The sequence below is a fragment of the Gossypium raimondii genome, chromosome 3 (genome assembly GCF_025698545.1).
Source record: "Gossypium raimondii isolate GPD5lz chromosome 3, ASM2569854v1, whole genome shotgun sequence".
NCBI classification, from domain to species: Eukaryota; Viridiplantae; Streptophyta; class Magnoliopsida; order Malvales; family Malvaceae; genus Gossypium; species Gossypium raimondii.
The window spans coordinates 23780225-23788969 of NC_068567.1; the positions used below are offsets into that span (position 1 = coordinate 23780225).

The 8745-nt window shown below is 33.0% G+C and overlaps 1 non-coding gene across 1 annotated transcript; it reads left to right on the forward strand.

Moving 5' to 3' along the window:
- The first annotated feature begins 8228 nt into the window (after positions 1-8228).
- LOC128040249 (small nucleolar RNA R71) lies at positions 8229-8334 on the forward strand. Its single transcript, XR_008194907.1, has one exon. It is a non-coding gene; the product is annotated as a small nucleolar RNA R71 (small nucleolar RNA).
- The last annotated feature ends 411 nt before the right edge of the window (positions 8335-8745 follow it).

Below are 8745 nucleotides of genomic sequence, written 5' to 3' on the forward strand. Positions count from 1 at the left end.
TTTATTACTTTCAATAAAAACACACTAAATGAATACATTTCAAGCATAATGTACTAAAATAATGTAAAATAATAAATTAGAAAATAGTATATTTTTAAAAGTAATAAAATCCGGGGGAAAAAATATGAACAAAGGGGGTGCCGCCTGTGGCAGTGGCACCATTGGTGCCGCCTCTACCTCAGGCACCATTGGTGCCGCCTGTGGCAGGCCCTCCATTCAGCCATCTTTGTTTTTTTTTGTATTATTTTGGTAAATAATTTTTTTGTATATTATTTTTGTACTTTTTTATTTTTTTTTGTAATATTTTGGTAAAAAAACCCACCAAAACATACCAAAACATGCATAATATGAACACATCAATAGGTCATTAATCCATCCTACCAATATGTCATATAGGCACCTCAATCATAATCAAGCAAATATAACTAAACTTATGCATAATTGGTCATAACTCATCTATACACATCTAGCTCAATTCTATAGCAAAACATACCCTATTTGACCACATTGCAAACATACCATCACTTACCACTTTTGTCATTAAAACTTGCATCAAGTTAACCATATTAACAACCAACCACAAGGTATAAAAAGTATCAAAAGTACCAAAAATTCAAAGTAACATTTACATGCCAAAAATAACATCTAGCCATTAAACAGAAACCCAGCTCTACATGCCATTATAACCTTGACCAAAACATAAAAATCTACCGATATAATCGATGGATAGTGTGATAGGTCTCCGACGAGCTTCCAAACCGATCGAGCTTCCAGTAATCTATAAAACATAGGAAAGAAAACTACGTAAGCATATAATGCTTAGTAAGTTCGTATAACATGAACATAACTTATCATTTCAATGCATAACTTTAAAATTAAACATGATACAATCCAACCAATAGCTTGGCACAGGCCTAAGCATCATCAACAACAATTGTTAGTGTATTAACACATAATTCACTTGAATTATCACATGGTAAAGTAAATTACACATTTTCCCCTAATATTTTAACTTATTTACAATTTAGTCCTTAATCTAGTAAATGGAAATTTATACAATTTCATCCACATTTCATGTTAGTGATTTACCTAAGGACTCATATCTACCCATAAGAACCATCATTTCATGATTTTACCATGATATTTTACTACTTTTACAAATAAGTCCCCAAATGATAATTTCATCCAAAATTACTTTACAAAACTTGTTTATTTAACAACAATGACTCATAATATTTCATTAAACTTCAAAAACCATACAAACATGTTCATGGAAAACCTTAAATTTTTAAAAATTTTGTAAATTAGTCCCTAGGCTAGCAAGATTAAGCTACAACAATCTCAAAAACATAAAAATCATTAAAAATGGGAGAAAATAACATTTACATGCTAGCACCCAAAGTAGTCGAATGGAAGAGCCCTAAAATGGTGTTCTTCTCCTTAGAAAAATCTGTGGGTAAGATGAATGAATGAAGAAAATTTGTTTTGTTTACTTTTTAACTTTTATTTACCTAAGTACCAAAATATCTTTTAAAAACATTCATAATCTCAACAAAACCAATCCATGGATATCCACTAACTATATAAATGGTCAATTTACCATCTAAGTCCTATTATTTTAAATTTTCATAGCAATTTGATACCTTTAGCTACTATAACTTTACTTTTGCATTTTTTACGATTTAGTCCTTTTCACATAATTAAGCATGCAAACGTCAACATTTCATAATGAAATTTTTATACGACCTTAATAACATACTATAGAAATTAAAATAATAATAAAATAGATATTTACTCATCAAAATTGTGGTCCCAAAACCATTATTCTAATTTCACTAAAAATAGGTTGTTACGCACATGCCCGTGTCTTAGGTCGGGTAACAATCGAAATACGGACACACGGCTGTGTCCCAGCCCGTGTTCGTGCCCGTGTAACTTTCGAAGTTGGGTCACACAGCCAAGCCACACACCCGTGTGCCAAGCCGTGTGCTAGGCCATGTAAATGCCTGACTTGTATGCCTTAAAACCTATATGGGACACACAGTCGTGTTGCGTGGCCGTGTGTCACACATCATTGAGTAACACGCCCGTGTCTCAGGCCGTGTGGACATGAAATTGGCCAAAATCAAGTCATTTCTATCACCATTACAAGTATGTACCTACAAGCAATTTGCACCTATGACCAAGGCACCACAAACAAACCAAAACATGAATAAAATTACCAATTCCAAAGACCAAATCCATCCAATCAATATGCTAAGAAGGCACCTCAAATTCATTCAATCAAATCTTACTTAAACATAGAAACATTACCACATTTTATACATACACATCAAGTCCAATACCATTTCAAACTTACCCTATCTTGACCACATTAAAACTATTCCATCACATACCATATTGGCTATTGAAACATGCATTAAAACTTAGTCATATAAACACATATCATCAAGGCATCAAAAGTACCAAAAGTACATCAACCAACATTTAACTAGCATTAAACATAAGTCCACCTATACATGCCATTATAACCTTGGAAAAAACATCAAAAACTACCGATATAATCGTTGGATAGTGTGATAGATCTCAGACGAGATTCCAAATCGATCGAGCTTCTGATTATCTATAAAACATAGGAAAGAAAACTACGTAAGCATAAAATGCTTAGTAAGTTCGTAAAACATGAACATAGCTTACCATTTCAATGCATAACCTTAAAATTAAGCATGATACAATCCAACCATAAGCTTGGCACAAGCCTAAGCATCATCAACGACGCATGTTAGTGCTTCAACTTATAATTCACTTGAATTAACATAAGGTAAGTCTTTATACATGATCAACATCATTTGAAATCATCAATTTCATGAACATAAGTATATTATCATTTAACATTTCTTTTTCAATCCTTTTCATTCATGACATAAGTCATTTGAACACTTACCGTTCTTTTCCTTTTCATGCTCGTTGAATCGTTTAGAATAACATCATATACGCGGGGAAGCTCATACAAAGTGTGCTAAACATATAACTTTTCCTTTACATCATTGCTCTCATGAGCCATGAAGTAGGTCTGCTCACACAAGCTAACGGTTGAAATGTAAGCTACGTGATGCTACTCACACAAACTGTTGAATATCCACAATTCAATTCATACATTTGAAAAATTACACTTTTTCCCCTAATATTTTAACTTCTTTACAATTTAGTCCTTAAGCTTGTAAATTGTAATTAAAACAATTTCATCCACATTTCATGCTAGTCGGATGTACTAGAGACCTATATCAACCCATACAAATTAAAATTTCACAAATTTACCATGTAATTTTACTACTTTTATAAATAAGTCCCTAACTGACAATTTCATCAAAAATCCTTTTCATAACTTGTTTATTTGACAACAAGGACTGATAATCTTTCATTAAACTTCAAGAATCATGCAAAAATATTCATGGAAACACCTTAAAACTTTAATAATTTTGCAATTTAATCCTTGGGTTAGCTAGATTAAGCTACAACGATCCCGAAAACATAAAAGTCATTAAAAAAGGGGACAAAATACACTTACATGCAAAAGATGTTCTTAGCCGAATGTTCAAGCTCCTTCAATGGATTTTTCTTAACCCATTTTCAGTGGAAGAAACAAATGTTGAGGATGATACTAATTTTTGCTTAGTTTAATTATGATTTATTTATTTATTTACCTTTTTAAGCTTCTATTTTAACTTAAATTTCACTTAATTTATGTCCATCTTTGTCACTAACAAAAGAATGGTCTAATTACCATTTAAATCCACTCACATTTAAGTTTCATAGAAATTTGACTTCTTATACTAATAGAACTCTACTTTTGTATATTTTATGATTTAGTCCTTTTCACTAAATTAAGCATGCAAACGTCAAATTTTCTTACCAAAATTTTTATATGACCCTACTAACATATCGTAGACATTAAAATAAAAATAAAATAATAATTTACTCATCAGATTTGTGGTTCAAAAACCATTATTCTGATTTCACTAAAAATGGGTTGTTACAAATGTTTTGTCTACTCCATTACATTATTAATTAGAAAAACAGTTTCAAATAAGAGTGATTAAAAAAAGCAATTTAATAATAATTTAGGGACACTCTATTGTAGTGTAAGGCTAAGTAGCTAAGGAGGTAGTTGTTTGCTCCATCCATCTTTTTAGTTAAAAGTTTTAGCTTCATGAGTGAATTTCATTCGAATTGTAGCATGATGCAATATCTGGCAATCTAGTGTTTGCTCCATTTAGGTTGTCAAATACAGAAATTATGTGACAAGATGAATTCCCTAAAAAAGTATTTATATAATTAAAGTATGTAATGACAGAATAATTATGAGAAAAGACACGAAGTTTTAGTGGAAAGATAGACTAAGTACATTAAGGATGCTTGCTATAGTCAGAATTGCATGAATATTTAGGAAATTTTATTTTTAGGTAACATTTTTATGCATTTCGTATGCTAAACAAACCTATAAAATTTGAACTAATTTTTTTAATACAAGATTCTTGAGAATAGAGGTATAAAATAGGTAATTATAATGTTTTAGCAAACTTATTCAGACCTACATTCATGCATACTCATATATATTTGCTTGGGGACAAGTAATAATTTAGGTTTAGAGGTGTGATAACTCTTGAAAAGATTTATATTTCAGGCCTCTAAATTGAAGTATTTGCTTGTAATTGGGAAAATATGTTTGCATTTTAAACTTATTACTAGAGCATCACATACTAAAGCTTGGATTGTGTTTTAACTGTAAATTTATGTTACTTTTAATTGTTGGAAAGAGGTTTGGTAGTCTTTGGTAGTAGGTACAAGTAGGATCAAAGAGGCAAGAAGAAGGAAAAGAGGAAGAGGAAAAGAGAACAAAGGAGGTGAAACATTACCATAGTAAATGGTGGGATAGATTGCCAATAGAAATGTCATGGCAATTCTAGGAAGATAACGCAGCACTCAATCCATGTCACTCTCAGTCAGCTATATTAGTACTAGATAAATCACCCTGAAAAAGAGAATCAAAATATGTGTGCTAGAAGGGATGTATCTACCTTATAAAAGAAGGAGAGAGAAGAGAGGAAACACACACAGATTGTGAGGAGCATAGAAAAGAAAGAGAGCAATTACTCTCTGCAATAGAATCCTCTAAGGTAATTGTGTGAAAAATTTAGAGGAGAAGAATATGGAAGCAGCTAGAAAGAGGAGATCACAGACGTGAAGAAGGGGAAGAGAAATATGACATGGGTTTTGCGTAAAATCTTGAGAAGAAGCCAAAGTGCAGCGAGAACTTCTTGCAATTCTGTCTTTGTTCTATTTTTCTTGGTTTTAATTTCTGTGATTTGTAAAATTTGAAGAATGTTGATAAATGATTTAATTTTGGATTTCATTTCCCAATCCATGAGCTAATTATCTTTGGGTTGGAATTATTTGGGTGAATATTGAATTATCTATAATGCCCATGATAAGATTTTGATTAAAATCATTGTTTCATTTGATTCATGTTTATTTTGAATGCATGCATGCAAGCTCTAGACATAGTTGATTGCATGACATGTTCTTAGAAGGACTTGAATCTGAAAGGATTAAATACATCAGATTCTTAATCGATTGATACATGTGAGTACTCGAAAGAATATTCGTAGCACTCTAGACATAGAAGTTGCGATCTGTACAGGTGAAGAACGTTACTATAGTTATCATTTGTGAGTCTTGTAGACATACATAGGCTCAGAATAATAACTAAAGTCTAACTCATGAAAGCAGTAGACTACAGAAGTAATTCTCTGGGCAGTAGTTTAGTCAAAATTTTGCCATGGCATTATTCTATTATGAAAATATTCCCTAAGTAATTTCAACCTTTATCATTCTACAGTAGAAATACTCTCTACTTATTCTTTGTGAATTACCACGACATTTAGATTGCTTTGTCATTTATTATTTTAGTTATAATTGATATTATTAGTTCATTCATTAATTCCCTTCATCAATTTATACTCTCTCTTTTTTTCACTATTTCATTAGTTAAATCTAGAGTAAATACTTTACCAATTGTAATCAATTTTTGATCCCTGTGGAGACGATACTCACTCATCATTATATTACTTGAATCAATGTGTAAAATTGCACATTAGTATTACATATTTACACACAATAGCTAGGGCCTATCCAATAGCCTTCTTGAACTGTTTCAGCACTAAAATAAGTTTATGTTCCTGCTCTTCAGTTAACTCTGCTAAAATAATCACAGGAAAAGTCCAAGCGTTACCTAAATAAACATATTTTAAGTGCAAGGGAAGTACCTTTAGTTTCAGTTTAGGTGGCTCCTTGATTGATGCCTTTAGTTGAACATAATCTCTGCTTTCTAATTCCAAAGATTCAAAATGGGATTACGGATTAAATCTTTTCTGGTTAGCTTCTAGTAAAGCTAAGTATCCATCCCCCTTTTCATCACTTGAAGGGTCTGGCATCAAAACTTGTTCCAATGGGTCCTCAACAAAGTTGAGTTCCCATTTTACAGTTAAATCTTCCAACTTAGATACTGTAGAATAATCATCTACTGCATCAAGAAATCTCATAGATTTAAAAACATCAAACGTTACATTATCATCTTGAGCATGCATGGTAAGCTTGCCCTTCTGCACATCAATAAGGGTCTTCCAGTTGCTAAGAAAGGCCTTCCTAGGATTATTAGAACCTCTTTATCTGCTTCAGGGTCTAAGATAACAAAGTCAGTAGGAAAAAAAATTTGTCTACATATACCAATACATCATCAATTTTTCCTTCTGGATGTGCTAAGGATCGCTCTGCTAACTGAAGCGTGACCGTAATAGGTTTAACTTCACCTATCCCCAACTTTCTAAATATGGACATGGGAATCAAGTTGATGCTTGCACCCAAATCACATATTGCCTTACCCCAATAAGTTGCTTCAATGTTGCAAGGTATGGTAAAGCATTCAGGGTCCTTCATCTTTGGGGGTAGTTTATCTTGTATATATGCACTTCATTCATTCATCAAAGCTACTGTATTAAATTCTTCAAGTCTTCATTTCTTAGATAGAATATCCTTCATGAATGTAGTTTGGCATTTGCTCAAGTTCTTCTACAAATGAGATGTTGATATGAAGTTGCTTGAGTACATCTAAGAACTTCTTGAACTGGACTTCCTATTTCTGCTTCTGAAGTTTTTGAGGGTAGGGTGGTGGAAGATTCTTAACTTAAACTGGTTGTTTCATCTTTTGTGGAAATTTTACATCTAACGAAGTTGTCAGTTTATTAAAATTGACAGGGTTAGAAGTTACCTTATCATATTCTGCAAATTCTGGTTATGGTGAAGTTTGATTTTCAACACTGGGTTGAACTTCCACTTTATCTCGAGCATCAGCTTGTTTTTCTTCAACTTTGATAATGTTGGGCTCTAATGTTTTCCCGCTTCTCAGAGTCAGTGATGTACAATGTTCTTTCCCTAGATTTCTTGGATTCTCTGTATCACTAGACAAAGCACCTTGTGGTCGATTCCTAAGTTCAGTTGCAAGTTGACCCACTTGATTCTCCAAATTCCTTAAAGTGACATAATTCTTTTCTATATATGTCTTCAATAGGTTCTCTAGGCTATTGGAAGGTTCAGCTTGAGTTGGTTTCTGAACTTGTTGGGTAAATACAGGTGGTTGGGTTTATCTAAGTTATGCATAAGTGTTAGTAGGTCCAGCCCTTGGTTACTCTAAGAAAAATTAGGGTGTTTTCGCTAAGATGGGTTATAAATATTAGATTGCGGTCTTTGCCTTCCTTGGTTCTTGTTCTGGTTACCCATGTAGTAAACAGATTATGTGTTTGAGGAAAATTCTTTAAACAACTGCCCTTCCCTACAATAAACATAGGCTACCTTTTTTAATTGATTCAGTGGCTGAGCTGCAAAATTATCAAAACCCATTAGTAGTAAAGTTTTTAAGCATTGAGGATATCAAAGATACTTGAGATGTGAGTGAAATGAGAGTGTCCATTTAATGTACTCCAGCGACTCGTCTTCCTGGAGCTACTCAATTGGTTGGTCATTGATAATTGTTGCTAGCAATCCTCTCGATGATTTCATAAGCCTTGTTATAAGACTTAGAAAAGAGAGCACCATTAGTAGAAGTGTCTAGTACCATTCTCGTGTGAGCATTGAGATCATTATAGAATGTTTCTAATTGGATGTAATAAGGCATTCCGTTATGAGGGCATCTTTGTAATAGTTATTTAAACCTTTCCCACACCTCATATAAGGACTCATCATCCATATGTTGGAAGGTAGTGATATCGTTCTACAACTTCGCATTCTTGATAGGTGGAAATACTTCATAAGGAATCTTTCTACTAACTCTTGCCATGTGGTAATCGAATCTGGTGGCAATGAATCCAGCTAGGCTCGAACTTTGTCCCTTAGTTAATATGGGAACAACTTTAATCATAATACATCTTCGAGTACTCCGGCTAACTTGATAGAATCACTCACCTCCATAAATAATTTGAGGTGAAGGTGAGGATCTTCAGTAGGCATTCCACTAAATTGGCCCACTGTGTGAAGCATCTGGAACATGACTCGCTTCAGATCGAATTGTTGTACCTCAATTTTGGGTCTCCTAATATCCAAATTAAGCTCATGAAATAATGGCACGACATACTGTCTTAGAGCTCTAACCCCATCATTAGTAATAAAGATAGGATTTTGAGCATGATTTGC